This window comes from Oryx dammah, unplaced genomic scaffold, assembly GCF_014754425.2.
Source record: "Oryx dammah isolate SB20612 unplaced genomic scaffold, SCBI_Odam_1.1 HiC_scaffold_13, whole genome shotgun sequence".
In the NCBI taxonomy this organism is placed as follows: domain Eukaryota; kingdom Metazoa; phylum Chordata; class Mammalia; order Artiodactyla; family Bovidae; genus Oryx; species Oryx dammah.
Window position 1 is genome coordinate 29,546,559 of NW_024070197.1, and position 24,043 is coordinate 29,570,601.

Genomic DNA, 24,043 nt, shown 5'->3' on the forward strand with positions numbered 1-24,043 from the left:
TTGAAACTATGATCAAATTAGTTTTTTAAGAAAGCTTTGTTGTTCTCTTGTTCATAAATCAGTGCCGGCCCATAACTGTGGCTATTATGGCTGTGCATTTTATTGACTTTTCTTCTATCTCTGGAAATAGTTGTATAAATAACTCAAGAGAAGGGTATGTGATCTGGGGGAAACATTGGCACTGTTAACCAAGTCCTGTCAGAAAAGCTTTGTGAAAATCATTGTATTCTGTGTAGAAACCCTCATTACTTTAGCATTGGCCCACATAGAAGACAGACAAATAGGCCAAAATCCAAGTAGGATGGAAGGGAGCAATTACCATCTGTAGTGCTGGAGAGGGTGTGGGAAGTGCTTTGAATGTCAGTACAAATACTTCCTTGAATGAGCATTTGGAGAAGATATGGCTTAAATGTGGTGAGTGTGACCTATGGATGTGTGCGCATTATTTTAGCCCCTATAATCAGAAAGAGACTAATTTTCAGATAAGAAAGATGGGCATACAGACTCTCAAAGTGTTTCTTCATCACTATGGCAGTGAACCTTTGACAAATAATTACTTAACATCCATTCCATCTTCTGGGGCAGCTGAGGGCAGTTATCAAATCTGGCCTGTAATAAAGTAATCAACAGTATTTAACAGGCTAACTTACCAGATAAACTACTAATGCTAACAGGATTTACTTTCTCTGAACTGATTCTCTGTTTATACAATAAGAGGAGAAATGAAATGGGGGCACAGGGTGATCTGATATGGGACGTTGTAATATGAAGTTGGTGTTCACAGAACACAAGAATCAGTGACCAGTCACTTAGATGCAGGAGAGGTGTCCTGATGCCTAGTAAGTCACTCGTGTATCTATAATAGGAGTTTCAATCTAGGATAAATCCACTATTGAAATCAGACAGTGTCTAGAAAAAAATGGGAGGTTTTGCTGTTTTTGAGAGTTCGTATGCAGTATAGTAGTAGGACATTATTTTTCTTTTTTGGGGGGAGGACCTTTCGTATTTCTCTCTTTTTTTAGTTAGTTTATTTATTTTTGGTTGTGCTGGGTCCTCATTGCTACCCATGGGCTTTCTCTAGTTGGGGTGAGCGAGGGCTGCTCTTCGTTGTGGTGCATGGGCTTCTCGTTGCTGTGGCTCTCTTGTTGCAGAGCACAGGCTCTAGTTGTGCGGGCTTCTGTAGTTTCAGCACAGAGGCTTAGAAGTAGTGGCGCACGGGCCCAGGTGCTTTGAGGCATGTGGAATCCTTCTGGACTAGGGATCGAACCCATGTCCTCTGCATTGGCAGGCAGACTCCCATGCACTGTATCACCAGGGAAGTCCCAGTACACTGTGTACAAGTCCCAGGACATACATACCAAAAAAGCAGCTTTGTATAAGTAAACTTCAAGAGAGCCTAAGAGTCCAAATTACTTGGAAATTTAGATGTCAGGTGTTTTTAAAAGTGGGGAATGAAAGATAATTCAAATAAGGTTGGGCTCGTGAAAATCAAAATGGAAAAAAGATACTGAAATAAAACAAGAAAACAGTAAGACTTTCTAGCACACTAACATTCACCCATGAATTAGCCGTTAGGTCAGGAATAGCTCGTTAATGTACCGTCTCTTTAAATCCAAAGGAAGCGACAAATGGAGTAAATATTTCAGTTGCATGATGATGGGAATGAACACTTAGGAAGTAGGAATAAACATTAAGAAGGAAGAAGTGAGTATTCCTGCATTACTTAAATACACTCAAACCCTGCCCTTAACGTGTGCTCTTTAGTTCCTGTTCCTAGAAGAGGAGCTGCGAGCAATGCCTTTGTCCTAGGTACTGTTGGTTTTCAAGGTTCCCAATGACAAAATGCTGCATCTCTTTGGGATCCAGGATTGCCGTGGCGGCAGCTCAATCTCCCCACCACCTCTCAGAGCCATTCCCAGAAGCATCTGTAAGGGTTCCTGTCTGTCTTCTGCCGGGAAAGATTAGGAATGAAGGCTTGGAGGAGTGGAAACGTACTGAGCACGGTCTTCCTTTCTGGCCTGGGATAACTGTGCTCCTCCCCAACTGTCAACTTTCAGTTTCTCATGAGAATAGATAATTCCAAAATATAACCGGAAATACTTCCTACTTGGCTTTGAGATTTACCATATTGCTTTACAATCTCAAAATCTTATTATTTTTTTCAGAATTATATTTTTGCTTAGAATGATAATGCTATCAGCAAACCATGTAATTGTTGCTTTAGTTGCTAAGTCTTGTCCAACTCTCTTGCGACCCCATGGACTGTAGACCACCAGGCTCCTCAGTCCATGGGCTTTCCAAGGCAAGAATACTAGAATGGGTTGCCATTTCCTTCTCCAGGGGTCTTCCTGACCCAGGTATTGAACCTGCGTCTCCTGCATTGCAGTTGGATTCTTTACCACTGATCCACCGGGGAAGCCCAAATCATATAATTACTGGGCCCTAGTTTCTTAATCTGTGTAATTTATAACAGAAAACAATTTAAAAATGACAGAAATGTCTAACACTAGAGAAAGAAAGGAAGAGCTGGTTCACATAGTAACTGTGATAACGTGAAAAATGCTTACGTCAAAACAGTAAGTGAAAAAAATCAGGAACAAAGTTGTGAATATAATTTGATTACATTAAACGGGTGTAAAACTTAGCAAAAAAGAGTATAGGAAGAACACATGGTAATTTTCTATAGTGAGTGAATATTGGAAAAAAAAAAAAACCCTCCTAAAAGTTTCTTGCTTATGTAAAGAATGATACTGAACTTGTTTTCTCTCTGCAGGCCTTCAGCCTCTTCTTGCTCCCTGACTGAATTAAAAGTTGGGGTGGGGTGGGTGGGTGGGGGACTCCCCAGGTGGTCCAATGGTTAGACTCTGGACTCCCGATATAGGGGCCCAGGTTAAATCCCTGGTGTGGGAACTAGATCCCACTTTACCATCTGAGCCACCTGGGAAGCCCCTAGATCCCACATACCACAACTAAGAGTTTGCATGCTGCGCCTAAGGCCTGGCACAGCCCAATAAATTTTATTTTTTTTAAAGTGGAGGGATAATGATGGCAGGGACCAGGAAGCACCGATGTTTCCTAAGTCAGGTGTCATGAACCAAACAGCAGTGCTGTACCCTAGGATAATGGATTTGCTTGTGTGTATTTGAAAGGTGACCGTAGAGCTCTTAGACTGCTTTCCAAGACTGTTTCTTTGGTGCTTGTTGATGGATAGTTTTGACCCTCAGGGTCTCTGGGTGCTTGCTGACGGGTGGTTTTGTGTTTCTGCATCCCACAGCATATTGGAGGGTGTTCCACGTGGTTAATGGCTTCCGGAGCCCAGTGGTGGTCCTGCTAGGAGATAGTTATATCTCAGATGGGCCTCTCTGGGGGTGGCTCTGGGAGCGTGTGAGATAAACATTTGTCATCCAGGCATCCTCTCATTGTCAGGGAGATGGGGGATGGTGGAGAGATCAGCTGTACTTCCTGTTACTTGTCAGCCTTTTGCTCTCATATTCCTGTGCCAGGGACAAAGGGGACAAAGCTTGGTTGTTGTTATTGTTGTTGTTTTTTGAAGCAATGGGGGCAATGGTTGAATATAGTATTTCTCATCAGATCTTATTTTCAAAATTAAATTATTGTGCTCAAATGGCTGATTTGGTTACCCCAGCCCAGGGCTTGCTCCTGGTCATGGTGGTTATTCTTTCAAAATTACTTTGTTTCTCTTTGCTTCACTGCTTTTTTTTTTTTTTTAAGGCTGTGCTGAGTCTTCGTTGCTGCTTGGGCCTTCTCTAGTTGTGGTGAGTGAGGGCTACTCTCTAGTTGTGGCCCACGGGCTTCTCATTGCACTGGCATCTCCAGTTGCGGAGCACAGGCTCTGGGCACCCAGGCTTTAGTAGCTGTGGCATGTGGTTCAGCAGTTGTGGTGCCCGGGCGTAGTTGCTCCTTGCATGTGGAGTCTTCCCAGACCAGGGACGGAACCCGTCTCCTGCACTGGCAGGCAGATTCTTTACCACTGAGCTACCTGGGAAGCCCCTTCACTGCTTAATATCCCTAATATGCTAAGATTGTTGTGCAAAGAACATTTAAATGCCTTCAAATATTATAGGAATGTTAGCAAAATACCTTGAAGTGTTTCAGGGCCCTGTGATCTCCTTAATTACACAGTCTTGGTCCTGAAAGACCTTAGAGTCTCAATAGTAAGACACTGAACATCATTTAAACAATAATCAGAAAATTATAAAATACTAAAATGAATGGCTGTTTTCAGGTGGGCATATCCCAGATACATTCTGTATTTTATAACCAGCCTCCTTCATTACACATTAACCAAAAGGAAAACAGGAAAAGGGGGTTGGTGTGGCAAAGACTGTCCTGAGATTAGATTATTGTACATGTCACACTTAATAGCTAGAACACTGTTAAACTACAGCTGAGCATAATCATGGCCTAGTTGGTAAGCAGTTTTCTGCATCCAAGCAGGCGATGTTTGTGAAGGACACGGGGCATTTCCACTCACAGGAGACCTGCTTAACCTTCCTGGTGACCAGAAGCCATGTAACAGAGTTAAAGAACACCGGTCAGGTTGTTGTGCTCTGGGGTGCCCCAAGAACACCCTATACCTGACATCTAAAGGAAGGCAGATTAGGAAACTCTGTAGTGTCTCTTGCTGCCATAGAAATAGCCATTTTCACAGCAACAGGATACTTGTATCCAGATAGAAGGTAGAAAACACAAAACTTTGGTAAGTTAGGTTTTCATGTTGAAAAATGTTTTATGAGTATAATTAAAAATTCATTGTCTTCTGAGGATTATATGTAAAATACACCTCTCTCTAGAGCCGGGTACTTCACAGGCATCGTGGCCAAGTGTAGTTTACCTCAGCAAAGGCAGGGTCTTTGTCACATGCCTTTGTCATCGTGTTTCCTCTGTCAAATCACCCATTGGTCAGCTGTGGGTGTAGCAAGAAATGGGAACTAAGCTCCGGGGACCTGGCCTGTCTGGATCACTGCCCTGTGCCCCACCTTACGGCACAATGCCTGACCCATCGTTGCCCTCACAGACACTGGGGAATGAATGAGGAAGGAACTCTGGTGACTGGGTATCATGCCATTAAATGGGGGTGAGGGCACACAGGAGAAGGAAAGGAAGGATAAATTTGGGTTGGAAGAAGCTGATAGGTTGGTACAGAGCCAATTGAGAACGTTTGCCTGGAGGTCAGAGTGAAATTGAAGGATTAGATAACATTGCTCTGTGAGAGTAGGGATGAGGATGGAATTTTCAGGTCAGTGTCAGTCTAGAACTTGCTGTTAAAGCAGTCTCAGAAAAATAGTTATCTTGTTATTGCCAGACTTTAAGAAGCAATATTTAATATAACTGGTAGCAAAGTACTTTTTCTTACTGTAACCATCAGCTGAAACTAACTGTCAGACCAGGTCATGATCCAGATACCTCTGTGGGTGTTAGTTAAATTTACGTCTCCTTCATGACTCAATTTTAGCTGACCTTTTTGTCCACTGGGTAGTTATGCCTCATTAGACAGGTCGTTAGGCCTTTCGTTAATGTCCCTCCTAGGACACTGTGAGGGCAGCGCAGAGACTGGGAGCCAGCATCTTTGGCTGGGCCTGGGTGTGCTCTCTCGATATCCGGTGGCCGCTTAACAGTTTACCTCCATGTCGGTTTGCAGAGTTGGAGGGATAGTCTTTCTTTCTTCCTTTGTTGCATTTTTGCAGTCAGGGAGAAGGCAGCGATGTCTGTGTCACTGAGTCCTTGTAAGACACATAAACAAATTGTAGGAAAATGAAACCTTCCCTGAAGGATCTTTGAATTTTTTGAGATCCAGGGACATTTATCATAACTCTTTTGTAAAATTCAATACCTGTTTGTTTAGTTAGACTTTTATTTTTCAGTGGAAACATAAATGTAGATAAAGACATACTTTCTCTTTTATCTGAAAACTACAGAAAGCATGTTACCCTTTCAGACTGGGAGTACAGGCTGGTTCATGGGGAGCTCTAACTGTACCGCAGGTAGTCCCTTGGCTGTGAAAACGCAGCTCAGAACTTAGGCTGCAGACTCCCCCTGGCTCCTGCCTGAGCTCCAGTGCTGAGGTGTGGTTGTCTTTCCTCTTCAGGTCCAGCTTTACTGACCATGCAACGACAGTCTGTCTACCAGAGTGGCTCAGTTCCAGGTGTTGGGGGGGGTGGCCCAGAAGGTGGGCTCTTGGTTCTTAGTACATGGTTGATGTTGATGACCACATGAAAGGCTACTTATTTCCCCCACCAGATTCCTAGGTTTTGCAAAATGAAAATTAAACTTAACATTTACCTTTACATTTTAATTTTGTCTCCTTTTAGTGTGCTCATGAATTATGCTCTTATGTTATAAATCTAAATCTAGGTATCTTTGCAACTGGATGTTAACATCATGGCACCCCCCCTCCTAGGGTGATGGTTATCATATCAGTTCCAGAGCATCATTCAAAGAACCTTATATTCAGGGAATCCCCTGGCAGTCCAGTGGTTAGAACTTGTTGCTTTCACTTCCAAGGCCCAGGTTCAATCCTTGGTTGGGGAACTCTACAAGCCCCCAGCATTGCCAAAAAAAAACCAAGCTTATACTCTTTAAGATTTTAAAATGTATTTTATTTAAAATAGAAAGGAAAAGAAGGACTCGAGCAGGAAAAGCTGTTGCCTTCTAGTTGGTGCAGCTGCCACACAGGCTTTGACCTGACTTCTTAATTTCTGCATTCTCACACTTACTCATTCCTCAGTCATCAGTCAGCACCTACTCAGTGTGGGGTGCTGCTCTGTCCTGGTGACAGCAGTGTGTGAGACAGGCAGCCTCTTGACCTCATGACAGATCCCAGTGGAGTGTGATAGGCACTATGAAAGACAGAGCTCAGGCACAGCTTCTCTGAAGAAGTGGTGTTAAGTGGAGATGTAACAGATCTAAGAAGGAGTTATCCTGAGGAAATAAAGAAAAAGAAAAAATTATTGCAGGCAGAGCAAATAGTTTGGACCAGAACCTCAGAGCAAAACTGAAGGGGTTAGATGTGGTAGCTGCCAGCATACTGAGCTGAGTGCAGTGTAAGGGGAAGGTGGTGAGGTGGAGAGACGGGGAAAGGTCCAACCCACGCTGGGGAGAGCCCATCAGGGAATCTGGGCTTTTCCAGATTCCTAGAGAGGCTAGGGGAAGAACTGGCCAGTTCAGGAAAACCATCTGGTTCATGGAACCAGAGCAGTGGATGGAAATCAAGGGACATTCGAATGTCCAGTTGGTGGGCCATGGGGGCAGGAAAGCTTCACTGCAGCTAGAGTGATTCCTTATCAGATGGTCAGGTTGGAATCACCATCACTTGAGTCCACTATCACTTCCTTTCCCTTCATGATTGTCTGTTGGCATTTGACTGAACATAGCCCCTACATGCTAGGTCATTGGGATCCTGCAAAGTTTGACATTCAGTATGCTTCTGTTAGGAAGCTTGACTACAAGGGGACTGAGCTAACAGATAAGCATGAGTCACATTATGTGAGGAGGTAGGGTAGTTGGAGAGACAGTTCTGGTTGCAAGCACCCTCTTGACAGGTCAAGTTGTAGCTTAAGACTGAGAGCCTCGGCTCATTTTCCTAATCCCAGTTGGCAGGCAGAGCTATACTATGATGCTTTCTTTCCTAAACCATTATACCAGATTCTGCCTCAAACTATTTAATTATCAGCCTAAGTACTCTCTTTATTACGTTTGTGAACATACCCCAAGATTGTACAGAATTATTTACAGTTTTGATGAGTTCAGTATATATATCTTGGTTTATTACTTAACTATACAGGAGCAAGGTCTGGAATCTTTTCACCTTTTTCTAGCAATTATTTATTGAGCACCCACTGCATATTAGGCCTTGTTCTAGGAACTTGAGGGTGCTGCTGCTGCTGCTGCTGCTAAGTTGCTTCAGTCGTGTCCGACTCTGTGCGACCCCATAGATGGCAGCCCATCAGCCTCTCCCGTCCCTGGGATTCTCTAGGCAGTGCACAAAACAGACAAAAAATTCCCTTTTTGCAAGGAGCATTCTAGGAGGCATGGTGGGAGGAGGCCAACAATGGGGGGATAAACCTGTTTCTAATAAGACAGCATTTGAGTAGAGACCTGAAGGAAGTGAGGGAGTATGTAGACCCAGTTGATCCCGTCTGTACAGTAGAGGGAACCGCCAGCACAGAAACCCTGAAACAGAGACATACCTGGAATGTTTGCGATACACACAGCAGTGAACCATGGTAACTGGGGTAGAGTGAGCAAGGGAAAGAGAAATAGGATGTAAAGTCAGAAAGAGGATAGGGGGCAGACAGGCCTTTTGTAGGTCAGAGGAAGAACCTTGGCTTTTATGCTAAAGTGAAAGTGAAAGTCACTCAGTCGTGTCCGACTCTGTGACCCGATGGACTATACATTCCATGGAATTCTCCAGGCCAGAATACTGGAGTGGGTAGCCTCTGCCTTCTCCAGGGGATCTTCCCAACCCAGGGATCCAACCCAGGTCTCCTGCATTGCAGGCAAATTCTTTACCCGCAGAATCACAAGAGAAGCCCAGGAATACTGGAGTGGGTAGCCTATCCCTTCTCCAGCGGATCTTCCTGACCCAGGGAGAGATGCAAAGCCTGTGCAGCCTTTGGGCAGAGGACTAGCATGATCTGACTTACGTTTTAATGGCGTCACCCTCAGTGCTAGATGAGAGTAGACTGGGGGTACAGTATGAGAAGGGGCAGGGTAGAATCTGGGAGGCCAGGTGGCCTCTCACAGTAGCACCAGAGAGAAGACAGTGACTGGAATCAAGGTGGTGGCAACAGTAGTGAGAAGTGCTCAGATTCAGGGTGTGTTTTGAAGAGAGACAGCCACTAAGACATGTTTTTATGGATCAGATGAGAAGTATGAGAAAAAGAAGGATCAAAGATTACTCCAAGCTTTTGATTTAAACAGCTGGAAAATTTGTGTTAGCAGTTTCTGTGGGGAAAAGTGAGTTTGGTAGGGAGAAACATCAGGAGTTTAGTTCTGGACACCAAGTCGAAATGTACATCAGATAGGTGGTTGTTTATACTAGTCTTAAGCTCAAGGGAGAGGACCCGGCTGACAGCTTTGAAAGTCATCAGAGAATAGATAGTATTTAAAGCCATGAGGGTGAATACGAATAGACTCATCAGTCTTGAGGCAAGAGCCACAGTTAGCACAGTCATCATCAGGAGAAACAGCAGAGAAATGGCCAGAGAGGTAGGAAGAAACACAGCCAATGTCACAGTCTACTTCAAAATTAGATTGGGAATTTCCTTGGTGGTCCAGTGGTTAGGACTCCATGCTTTCAGTGCTGAGGGCATGGGTTCAATCCGTGGTTGGGGAAGTAAGATCCTGCGAGCTGTGTGGCCCAACAAACAAATAAAGTTAGATTGAGGCCCCAACTCACTTAATAATTAGGGTCCGGCCTCATCACTGGCCACAGTGCTTTATTTTAGAGTATTTTATATTAAGATATAATTACTGAGGAAATTCATCCACAGAAAAGTCTAATTCCCAAACAAGCCCCTTGACGCTGGCACCTGGGAATGTGTCTGAGAGGGCAGAGGCCCGCTGCCAAGTCTGTCGAGGGTGCCCTGAGGGTGCCCCGCTGGGGAATTCCAGCCATGGGCTGGTTCTGGGGTGTGGTGGGGGTGGAAGCTTAGGCTTCCTACCCATGTGGTGTGCCAACCTGTTGCCCAACCTGTCCAGCTGCAGCCACAACCTGTTACAGATTATTTCTCACTTACATCCTTCCTTGGCTTGCCTACAGCAATACCAGAGAAGAACCCCTCTTTCAGCCCTCACTTCCTGAGTATGAGTTGTTCGTGAGTGGTGAGGACTTGCCTAGCCCCGGCAGCTCAGCAGCTTGCCCAATGTGATGTTGGCTATGGGAAAGGGCAACCTTCTGATCCTCAGCAAGTGCCCACACTCACTAGATCATTGGGCTCTGCTTGGCTTCAGCCATTGTCTTTTACAGTCCTCCCTTGGTATCTAGGGGGGTGGGGTTGGTTCCAAGACCCCTTGGGATCCCAAAATCCACAGATGCTCAGTGTTAGTCATTCAGTCGTGTCCCACTCTTTGCAACCCCATGGTCAGTAGCCCAATAGGCTCTTCTGTCCATGGGATTCTCCAGACCAGAATACTGGAGGGGGTTGCCATTCTCTTTTGACCCAGGGATCAAACCCGGGTCTCCTGCATCAATGTAGGCAGATTCTTGACTGTCTGAGCCACCAAAACATAGAAACAGTGCTCAACGGATGCTCAAGCCCCTCATAAAATGGCATATGACATACGCTTATCCTCTTGTATACTTTGTCATCTCTAAATTACTTACAATATCTAATACAATGTAAATAGTTGTAAATACAATGTAAAGCTATGTGAATAGTCACTGGTGTGCAAACAACTTCAAGTTTTGTGTTTAAAGGAAAGAGACTTAATTCACACATGTCCATTTAATTTGATTATAGATGTAAATCCACATGGTGCAAATAGGTTGTTCTGTGCCCTCAGCCATAACTTACAGTGATTAAAAATTGATGTATAATTTACATACAATTAAATACACAGATCCTAAGTATTCAGCTTCATGAATTGTGGCAAATATATCCCCATGTAACCACAATGCAACACAAGATACAGAATATTTCCATCCTCACTCGTTTCCTTGTGCCCTTTTCCAGTCAGTTCCACACCTGCCCCGCCTCCCGACCCACCAACCATCCTGCTATCACTTTTGACTCCTGTTGCTAATAAGTAACTTTGCCTGTACTTCAAGTAAATGAGATCCTACAGTAAGGAATGTTTTTTTTGGTGTGTGTGCCTAGCGTCCTTCATACAAAGTAATATTTTTAAGGTTCATGCATGTGGTTGCATGCATTAGTAGCTCATTAATTTTTGCTGCTTTTTTTTTGTATTTCATTGTATGACCATCAGTTCAGTTCAGTTCAGTCGCTCAGTCGTGTCTGACTCTTTGCGACCCTGTGAATCGCAGCACGCCAGGCCTTCCTGTCCATCACCATCTCCTGGAGTTCACTCAGACTCACATCCATCGAGTCCGTGATGCCATCCAGCCATCTCATCCTCGGTCGTCCCCTTCTCCTCCTGCCCCCAATCTCTCCCAGCATCAGAATCTTTTCCAGTGAGTCAACTCTTCACATGAGGTGGCCAAAGTACTGGAGCTTCAGCTTTAGCATCATTCCTTCCAAAGAAATCCCAGGGTTGATCTCCTTCAGAATGGACTGGTTGGATCTCCTTGCAGTCCAAGGGACTCTCAAGAGTCTTCTCCAACACCACAGTTCAAAAGGATCAATTCTTCGGCGCTCAGCCTTCTTCACAGTCCAACTCTCACATCCATACATGACCACAGGAAAAACCATAGCCTTGACTAGACGGACCTTAGTCGGCAAAGTAATGTCTCTGCTTTGGAATATACTGTCTAGGTTGGTCATAACTTTTCTTCCAAGGAGTAAGCGTCTTTTAATTTCATGGCTGCAATCACCATCTGCAGTGATTTTGGAGCCCCCCCCAAATAAAATCTGACACTGTTTCTACTGTTTCCCCATCTATTTGCCATGAAGTGATGGGACCGGATGCCATGATCTTTGTTTTCTGAATGTTGAGCTTTAAGCCAACTTTTTCGCTCTCCTCTTTCACTTTCATCAAAAGGCTTTTTAGCTCCTCTTCACTTTCTGCCATAAGGGTGGTGTCATCTGCATATCTGAGGTTATTGAAATTTCTCCTGGCAATCTTGATTCCAGCTTGTGTTTCTTCCATTCCAGCATTTCTCATGATGTACTCTGCATATAAGTTAAATTAGCAGGGTGACAATATACAGCCTTGACGTACTCCTTTTCCTATTTGGAACCAGCCTGTTGTTCCATGTCCAGTTCTCACTGTTGCTTCCTGACCTGCATACAGATTTCTCAAGAGGCAGGTTAGGTGGTCTGGTATTCCCATCTCTTTCAGAATTTTCCACAGTTTATTGTGATCCACAGAGTCAAAGGCTTTGGCATAGTCAGTAAAGCAGAAGTAGATGTTTTTCTGGAACTCTCTTGCTTTTTCCATGATCCAGCGGATGTTGGCAATTTGATCTCTGGTTCCTCTGCCTTTTCTAAAACTAGCTTGAACATCAAGGAGTTCACGGTTACGTATTGCTAAAGCCTGGCTTGGAGAATTTTGAGCATTACTTTACTAGCATGTGAGATGAGTGCAATGGCGCAGTAGTTGGAGCATTCTTTGGCATTGCCTTTGTTTGGGATTGGAATGAAAACTGACCTTTTCCAGTCCTGTGGCCACTGCTGAGTTTTCCAAATTTGCTGGCATATTGAGTGCAGCACTTTCACAGCATCATCTTTCAGGATTTGAAACAGCTCACCTGGAATTCCATCACTTCCACTAGCTTTGTTTGTAGTGATGCTTTCTAAGGCCCACTTGATTTCACATTCCAAGATGTCTGGCTCTAGATTATACCATAAGTTATTTATCTAATTTCCTATTCCTGAGCATTTGGGTTTATTTCCAATTTAGGGCTAAGATGAATAAAGGTGGTGGGAATATTTTGTGCAAGTTTTTTGTGGACATATATTTTCATTTTCTTGGGTAAATACGAATGGAGTTGTTGTGTCATTGAATTGATATATCTTTATAAGAAAATGTCAATTTTCCAAAGTGACTGTACTATTTCACACTGCCACCAGCAACGTGTGAGAGTTCTGTTGCTCCATATCCTCTCCAGACTTAGGGATTGTTAGTCTCTCCCTCTCTCTTTTTTTACCTTTTCCATTCTAGCAAGGTTTGGTTTTAGTTTGCATGTCCCTGATGACTAGTGATATGGAGCACCTTTTCACATGCATATTGGCTGTTTTTGTATCTTTGGTGTGACTCAATCTAATCTTTTGACATTTTAGAAAATCAGGTTCTTCTTTTGTGTGTGTCTGTGTGTCTTCTTCTTCTTCTTCTTTTTTTTTTGTGACTGCTACAGGAATGTGGGATCTTAGTTCCCTGACCAGGGATTGAACCCATGCCCCCTGCAGTGAAACCATGGAGTTCTAACCACCTGACCACCAGGGAAGTCCCGGTGGTTTTTTTTATCCTGGACCCAGTGTACTCTCTTTATTAATTTATATCTTTATAATATTTTACCAAAAGATCACAACAGTAAAAATAGAGAGATAGTGAAAATTATTTAGAAGTTTTAATAAAAGTTTGAGCATAGTAAGCTCAAATTTGTAGTTCCTACTTTCATGATTTTAATGTTACATATATATGCCTAAAAGGGAAAACATCTTTTACTTTATTTTTTAAGAGGGTTTATTTATATATATATGTGTATATATATATATATATGTTTTAAAATTTATTTTTTAATTGAAGGAGAATTGCTTTACAGAATTTTGTTGTTTTCTGTCAAACCTCAATATGAATCAGCCATAGGTATATATTTATCCCCTCCCTTTTGAACCTCCCTCTCATCTCCCTCCTCATCCCACCCCTCTAGGTTGATTCAGAGTCCCTGTTTGAGTTTCCTGAGATGTAACAGCAAATTCCCACTGGCTATTTTACGTATGGTAATGTAAGTTTCCATGTTACTCTTTCCATACATCTCGCCCTCTCCTCCTCTCTCCCCAAGTCCATAAGTCTGTTCTCTATGTCTTTTTCTCCATTACTGCCCTGAAAATAAATTATTCAGTGCCATTTTTCTAGATTCCATATATATGTGTTTTTGTAATGAGCAGAAATTCTTTTAACATTTTGAAATACAGTTTATCGGTGGGTTAGGGCTCTGTGTGTTCTGTCCAAGAAATCTTTACGTATCCTGTGATCTTGAAAATATTCTCTGACATGTTTTTCTAGAAGCTTTTGTGTGTGGTGGGTGCATACTCGGTTGTGTCTGACTTTTTGCCACCCCATGAATTGTAGCCCGCCAGTCTCCTCTCTCCATGTAGTTTTCCAGCCAGGAATGCCGGAGTGGGTTGCCATTTCCTATTCCAGGGGCTTTTCCTGACCCAGGGATAGAACTCTCTTCTCTGGTGTCTTCTGCATTGACAGGTGGATTCTATACCACTAGCACCACCTGAGAAGCCCAGAAACTCTGTGGTTCTGGCTTTTACATTGAGGTCTTTGATTCATTTTGGATTAATTTTTGTGTACACAGTGAGAAAAGAAGGGTCAAGGGTTTTTGCTTGCCATGTGCTGCACTTAGTTGCTCAGTCATGTCCAACTCTTTGTGGCTCCATGGGCTGTAGCCCGCCAGGCTCCTCTGTCCACGGGGCTTCTCCAGGCAAGAATACTGGAGTGGGTTGCCATGCCCTCCTCCAGGGCATCTTCCCAACCCAGGGATCGAACCCGGGTCTCCTGCATTGCAGGCGGATTCCTTACCGTCTGAGCCACCAGGGAAGCTCAAGAATACTGGAGTGGGTAGCCTACCCCTTCTCCAGGGGATCTTCCTGACCCAGGAATCAAACCTGAGTCTCCTACATTGCAGGTGGATTCTTTACCAGCTGAGCTACCAGGGAAGCCCATATGGATATCCAGTTGTTACACCATTTTTTAGAAGAGTTTTCTTCCCCATGAATTGATATAATACCTGGGCTGAAAATCAGTTGACTGCATTTGTGTGACTTGCAGTGTAAATATACTATTACAAGGCAGTAACTACCTAGAAATCTCTAATGGCTCTTTTTGAAACCTGGCACTGAAAAAGAGAAAGCACAATTTGTAATTAAAAATATGTAGTTACAAGGAAAACTATAATAGGTTTCCACATAGCTTGGATGAACTACCCAGGCTCCACCATATGTAAGCTTCTCAATGGCTTGATAATTCTAATGGCATCAGGAAGACACAATCCCAGAACAAGTAATGACCCTTGAAAAAAACCTAATCAGTCAAAAGCATTCTTAAGGATATACTGTGAGTTGTTTCGGAATAAAGGATAACATGACAGAGAAAACATCACTACTCAGTTCTTCTGTTATAATTCTCTCATCAAAGACCTCGCTAGAAGAGCAGGCATGGGGAAGGGAATCTGCCTCTTTCTTGGTGAGTTTTTACCTCTGGTCCATTTGAATGACGTCCCAAGGGATGGAGAAAACTAGCAGGTAACCATTGCTGTAGCCCCATATCCTGTCAAACTTTGAGGCATTGTGGAGCAGAGAGAGATGAAAGAAGATGGATGAGGTGATACCGTTTCTCATTTTCATGAACTTTATATCCTCATCAGTATTTGATATCAGATTTTCTGAATTTCACCCATTCCAATAGGTGTGTAGTTGTGATAAGTTTTAATTTGCATTCCTAATTAATGCAGTTTAATAACTAATCTAATGGCTTGATATGTTGCTGCTGCTGCTAAGTTGCTTCAGTCGTGTCTGACTCTGTGCGACCCCAGAGACAGCAGCCTACCAGGCTCCCCCATCCCTGGGATTCTCCAGGCAAGAACACTGGAGTGAGTTGCCATTTCCTTCTCTAATGCATGAAAGTGAAAAGTGAAAGTGAAGTCGCTCAATCGTGTCCGACTCTTAGCGATCCCATGGACTGCAGCCCACCAGGCTCCTCCATCCATGGGATTTTCCAGGCAAGAGTACTGGAGTGGGGTGCCATTGCCTTCTCCCTTGATATGTTGAATTATACTAATTGATTTTAGAATATTGAACCAGTCTTACATTCTCTTGGTCATCATGTATTGATGATGCTAATAGCTTATTAAGGATTTTGATCCTGTGTTCATGAGGGATGTTGGTCTATAATTGGATGCCATTTTTGGCTTTTTCCCCTCCCCTCATAACCCCAAGTCCTATTGATAGCTTTCTTCTCCATTTCATTCCCTCCATCAGACCCTCCTTATCTCTTATTTTTTATCTTAACTGGTTCTCGGTGTCTGTCTTCTGAACTCTATTCCACTTACCTCAAGTTAAAAAAAAATTCAGTGGTTCTCATTGCTTACTGTTATTAGTTAGGGTCCAGGCAGGAAACAGCCAGCATATTTAGAGAGTTACTGACATGCCTTTAAGGGAGGGATCATTTACAGTGGTGACAGGGGTAAGGGAAAGCTGCAAGGGATGGCGGCGCACCGGGGAGGGAGGGGTACCAGAACCCAGAAAAGTCTGTGACTATGGGAAGAGGGCTCCTCCTGAGGCACGTGACCTTGGTCAAGGACCACAGCCTCTGCCAGAGCCGCATCCTGGTAGGGAGAGAGGCCAGTACTGTAACCTTTCGGCTGTGCTCTGATCTCCTCCTGAGTTTGGCTGAACCCAGATGGAAGCCAGAGGGCCTGGAGCCCACGTGCTGTAGTCCCTAGAGACTGACCTTCTCATCGACGGCAGGCAGAGCAGAGCAGAGGGAGATCAGGTGGCAAAGGCGGGTCAGACCAAAAGTACCGAGCACACCTGCCTGTCACCCTCCACACTGCTGATTAGCACTTGTGCCACCAGCTCTGGCTCCTACTCCCTTTCTGACTGATTGCTCCTGAAATAATGAAGACTATGTCCTTTCATCTTTTATTCATTACAGTCTTCCTGTTAGGGCCCTCAGTAAAGGTGTGATGTGTGAACAGAGCAGTATTGGTTTGAGTGACGGAGCTGAGGCAAGCAGTCGCCAAGCCAGGGAGCAGAACAAATTTTCCTGGTTCACACTTGTCGCTAAGGATGCAAGAGCTGTTCCACACACATAAGCCTCCATATTTATGGAGGCTTAGCGAAGAGCTGACTCATTGGAAAAGACCCTGATGCTGGGAAAAATTGAGGGCTGGAGGAGAAGGGAACAACAGGATGAGATGGTTGGATGGCATCACTGACTCGATGGGCGTGAGTCTGAGTGAACTCCGGGAGTTGGTGATGGACAGGGAGGCCTGGCGCGCTGCGATTCTTTGGGTCGCAAAGAGTTGGACACGACTGAGCGACTGAACTGAACTGAGAGAAGCTCAGGAACCTGCTCCAGGTCTCCCAGCAGGTTGTGGCAGGTCTGTTACACAAAGCCAGATGTGGAGCTCTGGAAAAGTTACCTTGCCTCCCCAAGATTCTGTGTTCCTCATCTGTAAGACAGGGTGGCGTGGACTTGGAGGGATAATACTATATATTACACTAAACACTATGTATTTTACAGTAAACACTGCCTGGCCTATTGCAGTCACTACATACTAGCTTAGAATATTATCTTCATATTCCTATATGCTTTTGAAGAGGAGATATCTAAGTCAGTCATATATAGCTTTAAAAAAAAAATCCATGTAGTGACTTCCTATGTGCCAGGTCCTATTTTATTTATTTTCACAAAGATGTTATTTGTTTCTTTTTAGTGGAGGATAATTGCTTTACAGTGTGTTGGTTTCTGCTGTGCAGCAGCATGATTGAGCCATAGGTATACATGTGTTCCATCCCTCTGAGCATCCCTCTAACCCCCCACCCCATCTTACCTGCTAGGTTGTCACGGAGCGGCCGGTTGAGCTCCCTGTGTTACCTAGCGCCTTCCCGCTAGCTGTCTGTTTTACGCGGGGTAGTGTGTGTCTCACTGCTACTGTCTCGTCCCACCCTCTTCTTCCTCCCTGCTCTGTCTACAAGTCTGCTGTCTATGTCCGTGTCTCTGTTGCTGCCCTGTGAATAGGTTCATCGGTACCATCTTTCTAGATTCCATATATATGCGTTATTATACAATATTTCTCATTCTCTTTTTGACTTACTTCACTCTGTATAACAGACTCTAGGTCCATCCACCTGACTAGAACTGACTCAAATTTGCACTTTTTCTGGCTTAGTAATATTCCATTGAGGTCATCCACTCACCTGTCTATTGACATTAGGTTATTTCCGTGTCCTGGCTGTTGTAAATAATGCTGCAATAAACATTAGGGGACATGTGTCTTTTAGAATTGTGGTTTTCCCGGGGTATATGCCTAGTAGTGGAGTTGCTAAATCATATGGTAGTTTTACTTATAGTTTGTTTTTTTTTTAGAATCTCCACACTGTTCTCCATAGTGTCTGTATCAGTTTACATCTCTACCAACAGTGCAAAAGGGTTCCTTTTCTCCACATCCTCTCCAGCATTTATTGTTTGTAGGTTTTTTTGATGATGGCTAAGCCCTGTTTTAAATGCTTCATGAATACTGACTTAATACAGATTTAATCCTTAAGTCCCCTATGAGGTAGATACAGTTAACCCCCTTTTACAGAATGATTGAGAAACTCACCTGACATCACCCAGCTGGTAGGAGGTGGAGCCAGGATTTGAGCCCAGGCAAGGCTAGCCGCAGATTCACGCCTCTGACCTCTGTGCTGCCTTCCCTATAACCTGTGGCCTCATTGGAGTGTGTATGGTCAGTCCTGTCAAGGCGCTTTCCCTGCTTCGTTCCTGACCAGGCTGTGGTGACTGGAATGCATGTGAGCTCGGCAGGGCTGGGTTTATGGAGATCTTTGGAGGCACATGAAAGGTATGTACAAGGATGTTGCTGCTGCTAAGTCGCTTCAGTCGTGTCCGACTCTGTGCGACCCCATAGACAGCGGCCCACTAGGCTCCGCCGGATGTTAGGGGCAAGCAGTAAGGGCATGTTATGAGTAAGAAAGGGTAATCACTGAAATAAATGGTGGAAAACCAGCTCTGTCTACCGGAGCAGGAAAATACCTAGTCAAGCCTGCCTAGCTTCATGCCACTTGGCTTCCTCAAAGGCCAGCTCTTGCCCTTTTATTTATTGGTGTTGATGAAGCTGCCCTTTGAGTCAGTGTCACTAAAACAGAGGTTATTAACAATTCTTCTAATCCATTTTGTTGTTTTAAGCCACCAGTGCAAATATACGCCCAAATATAATTAGAACATGAAGAAATGAAATGTGAGAGAGGAGGAAGTGTGCCCTGGGCGTGAATTTAGAAAGGACATGGACATGGTTGCTTTTGGTGGCTCTGTCTCACTCCCTGCCCCTTAGAGCTGTTGTAATGAATGACCCACAGAGCTTAAGCAGAATCTTACTTATGTAGCACTACAAAGTTTACACTTTCAAGGTCCCAGAATATCCATGACCTGTAAGTAACACCCCCCAAAACCTGTAAATACAGAAAGTGACAAAAATAGCTAAAGGGAATTGAGGACATGAAAATAATGGAAGGTAGTATGTGACTGACCTGTTTTCTAACTAGAAAGGAAGCCTGTAAGGGCAAGAGAATTATCAGCAAAGATGAAACAGAGGTGGCTGGGAGACCACGGACATAGTAGTAGAAATAATAAGAGTTCAGGGAACGAGACAAAACTCTACAGCCCAGAAAGTTAGAGACAGGAGGAGGCAGGAAGCTGACAGGGGCTTGGGGTTACAGGCAGCTCAAATCTTGCTTATTTCCGTGGTTCACAAAGGCACAGTTGTCTTCAGGTAGGATCAAGCAGTACAGAATGCTGTACTGCGGGCTATACGGGCAAAACAAGCCCTAACAGAGATGATACTTCACACTGTCCACTTACATCTACAGTAGAAGCAAAAGAAAAGCTAGATCTGAAAATGAAATTAAAACAATTCCATTTACTATAGCATCAAATAAAATAACAGAAGTAAATTTAATTTAAAAAGTGTGTAACTTATACTGTGAAAACTATAAAATATTGCTTAAATAAATTAGACACACCATGTTCATGAATCAGAGATCTTAAGATTGTTATGATGAAAAGAGTTCCCAAATTGATCTGCAGATTCAAAGCAATCTCTTTCAAAATCCCAGATTGATAAATTGGTCATAAAATTTTTAGGAATGTGCAAGGGTTCCAGAATAGCCAAAATAATATTTCAAAAGAAAAAGAAGATTCACACTTAGTGATTTCAGAACTTACTGAAGTAATCAAGACAAGGTACTGGAGTAAGGACAGACTACAGACCAGTGGAATAAAGTTCAGTTCAGTCACTCAGTCATGTCTGACTCTTTGTGACCCCATGGACTGCAGCATGATCTTTTCTGTCCATCACCAACTCCCAGAGCTTGCTCAAACTCATGTCCATTGAGTCAGTGATGCCATCCAATCATCTCATCCTCTGTTGTCCCCTTGTTCTCCTGCCTTCAACCTTTCCCAGCATCAGAGTCTTTTCCAATGAGTCAGTTCTTCATATCGGGGGGCAAAGTATTGGAGTTTTAGCTTCAACATCAGTTCTTCCAATGAATATTCAGTACTGATTTCCTTCAGGATTGATTGATTTGATCTCCTTGCAGTCCAAGGGACTTTCAAGAGTCTTCTCCAACACCACAGTTCAAAAGCATCAATTCTAAAAAAAAAAAAAAAAAAAAAAAGGCATCAATTCTTCAGCCCTCAGCTATCTTTATAGTCCAGCTCTCACATCCATGCATGACTATTGAAAAAAACCATAGCTTTGTCTAGACAGACCTTTGCTGGTAAAGTAATGTCTCTGCTTTTTAATATGCTGTCTAGGTTGGTCATAGCTTTTCTTCCAAGGAGTAAACATCTTTTAATTTCATGGCTGCAGTCACCATCTGCAGTGATTTTGGAACCCCAAAAAGCAAAGTCTGTCACTGTTTCCATTGTTTCTCCATCTATTTGCCATGAAGTGATAGGACTGGTTGCGTTGATCTTAGTTTTCTGAATGTTGAGTTTTAAGCCAACATTTTCACTCTCCTCTTTCACGTTCATCAAGAGGCTCTTTAGTTCTTTGCTTTCTGCCATAAGGGTGGTGACATCTGCATATCTGATATAATCTGCATATCAGAATAAAATTGAGAGTCCACAAATAAACCCATATATTTATGATCAACATATTTTCAGTAAAGGTACCAAGGTCATTCTGGTGGAAAAAAAATACTTCAACAATTGGGGCTGGAACAAGTAGATAACCACAAGTCAAAGAATAGTTAGGCCTCTGTACCTCCCAGTTCCTTCCTTCCCCAATTTACTTTGTCTCCATGGATTTGTCGATTCTGAACATTGTACATAAATGGAGTCATATAGCATATGGTCTGGAGAATCCCAGGGACGGAGGAGCCTGTTGGGTGCCATCTGTGGGGTCACACAGAGTTGGACACGACTGACGTGACGCAGCAGCAGCAGCATGTGGTCTTCTGTGACTAGCTGCTTTGACTCAGCATAATGTTTTCACAGGTCATCTGTGTTGTAGCTTGTATCAGTACTTCATTAATTGTTGTGGCTGAATAGTGCTACTTTATCAGATTTTGTTTACCCATTCAGCAGTTGATGGACATTTGGGTTGTTTCTACTTTTGGGCTGTTACGATTAATTCTCCTGTTAACATTCAGGTACAAATTTACCATGTTAATAAGATCTAAAAGCAGCTCAATAAACTGTTCCCCACTGTTTAATTTTCCCAGAAAGAAAAATTACACTCATCATCTGTTACCCTGAAGCAATTGTTTTCATTTTGAGTAACTATCTCCATAACTTTTCCCTGGTTTATAGCTAGTAATTACACAGATCATTCTTTCTATTAGGTTTTCTAGGTGTGTGTTTTGAAACTCATCTTATTTGGAGATGACCCTTGAAAGTGACCCTACACAAAACTAGACCTGTCTTGAGATTTCTGGATCTTGCAGGGCCTTGTAAGTCATACTAAAGCATCTGGACTTTATACTGAATCCATTGGGAAGTCATTGAAGTTTTCAAACAGGAAGGCAGTGATGTGATTCCATTTGCGTTTTAGAAAAATCCCTTTGCAAAATGAGTGGATGAAGGAAGGAAATGATGGGAGCAGGAGAGATCAAGTAGAAGGTTGTTGCATCATCCAGCTGAGTGGTGGCGGGTACTAGCCTAGGGCAGTGGCGCAAGGGCTGTCAGGAGCAGGTGGGATGGATTTAAGAGATAATAAAGAGGGAGGATCATCAAGGCTTGATGATGAGTTACCTGTACAGGTGAGGGAATAAACAGGTTGCAGATGGGCTGAAGAACCGAATTGGTGATGGTGACATGCCATGAAATAGAAAATAGAGGAAGAAAATGTTTGAGGGAAGGTTTATGATAATCACTAAATGCTGACTATACACCAGAGAAGGCAATGGCAACCCACTCCAGTACTCTTGCCTGGAGAATCCCAGGGACGGGGGAGCCTGGTGGGCTGCCATCTATGGGGTCGCACAGAGTCGGACACAACTGAAGTGACTTAGCAGTAGCAGCATACACCAAACACTTTGTTAGGCACTTTTAACCGGATCTCATTTCATCTTCAAAAGACCCCTTGAGCTAAACAGCATTAGACCTGCTTTTCCCAAGAAAAATGTTTCATTCATCTCAGAACTGGTGAGGCCAGGATTTGGACCCATAGATGCATTCACTGTGTGTTCTCACTGTCTTACTTTACTGCTTCTGTTCAGGTTTAGTCACGTGGGTTTTGTGGAGCTTAGAATACATGGGTATGTGCAGCTCTGGAGAGAAAGCTGGGGTTGTGCTTCAGATTTGGAAGTCACTGGTATACTGATTAAAGCCTGGGACATGAGTAGTAAAAGAAAACATAGAGCAAGAAGAGAAGAGGGCGCCTCTGACAGGTTCTCAAGAACCTTAGCATTGAAGGGGCAGGGGAGCCTGAAAGCTGCACCCAGAAATGACCAGGAAGGTGGGAGGGCATCATGGATGGGGAAGGAAGAGCTGTATGTATCCCTAGTGCTCACAGTTGGGGAGTGAAGTAGTTAATTACTATGGATTTACAAAAGGAATGCCGTGACTCTGATCTGTGAGGAGGAGCAAGTGAAGCAATGTTATGTAGATAAAAGGAGAACAGCATTTGGATAGTCAGCATTTGGATACAACTTTTCAAAACTTGTGATTTGCAGCATCAAAGATCAAAAAGTAGTCAGATTTATTTTAAAAAAATATTAGGTAGACTAAAGGATTGTTAGGTATTTATAAAATTATTACTTAAAGTGATACAGGACTTTGGGAGTTCCCTGGTGGTCCAGTGGTTAGGACTTGGTGCTTGTATTGCTGCAGGCCCCAGTTCAGTCCCTGGTTGAAAAACTAAGATCCTGCAAGCCATGCAACACAGCCTAAATTAATAAGCAAAATTTAAAACTAATACTAAAAAATAAATTAAATGGTGCAGGACCTGTGGGAAACAGTATGCCAGTTTCTCAGAAAATGAAAAACAGATTTACCATATGATCCAGCCATTCCACCTCTGAGTATATACCCAAAAGAATCGAAAGCCGAGCCTGGAAGAGATACCTGCGTACCCATGTTCACAGCAGCGTTATTCACAGTGTGCGACCCAGGTGTCCATGGACAGGTGAATAGATAAGCAAAGTGTGGTATATGCATACAATGGAGTATTTTCAGCCTCAAAAAAGGAAGAAATTCTGACATAAGGTGCACCATGGATGAACCTTGAGAACGTGCTAAGTGAAGTAAGCCAGTCACAGAAAGACCAGTGCTTTGTGATTCCACTTTATGAGACACCTATGCACAGCAGTCAGATTCATAGAAACATGGTGGTTGCCAGGGGCTGCAGGGAAAGGTTGAAATAAGAAGTCACTCTCTCTTAAGACAGTTTTGATTTTGCAAGGTGAAAGAGTTTTGAAAGTGGGTGATGGTGATGGTTATACAGCAGTATGAAGGTACTTAATTCCACTGAACTATACACTTAAAAATGGCTAACATAGTAAATATTATGAGTGTTTTATCACAATAAAATAAGAACCAAAAGAAAAAAGAAAGTGATGTGACATAGCCCCATCCCCACAGTCTGATTCAGTGGGTCTGGGGTCACCAGTGACTCCACACACAGCTAGAGTGGGACCACTGGTTTACCTGAGGGATTGCCTCAGAGGGAAACCTATTCCCTACTCACATCAAAATCTCACTGTAATTTCCAAACAGACTTTAGTTCAGTCGCTCAGTTGTGTCCAGCTCTTTGTGACCCCATGGCCTGTAGCACACCAGGCTTCCCTGTCTATCATCAACTCCCAGAGCTTGCTCAAACTCGTGTCCATTGAGACGGTGATGCCATCCAACCGTCTCATCCTCTGTCATCCCCTTCTCCTGCCTTCAAAATTTTCCCAGTATAAGGGTCTTTTCCAATGAGTCAGTTCTTCGCATCAGGTGGCCA

At 43.4% G+C, this 24,043-nt stretch overlaps 1 protein-coding gene across 4 annotated transcripts in view; it reads left to right on the top strand.

The window, feature by feature from the left end:
• Nucleotides 1–24,043, top strand: part of GFOD2 (glucose-fructose oxidoreductase domain containing 2) — a 41,138-nt gene that overhangs the window by 2,359 nt on the left and 14,736 nt on the right. Inside the window, exon 1 of one of the 4 annotated variants that reach the window (XM_040253341.1) lies at nucleotides 13,518–13,588. The exons of 2 other annotated variants lie outside the window; for them this stretch is intronic. The gene's annotated coding sequence lies outside the window, so the exon portion shown is untranslated. Of the gene's footprint in view, nucleotides 1–13,517; nucleotides 13,589–18,086; nucleotides 18,440–24,043 lie in introns of those variants that run through there. One more of the 4 variants, XM_040253340.1, reaches the window with a different exon arrangement.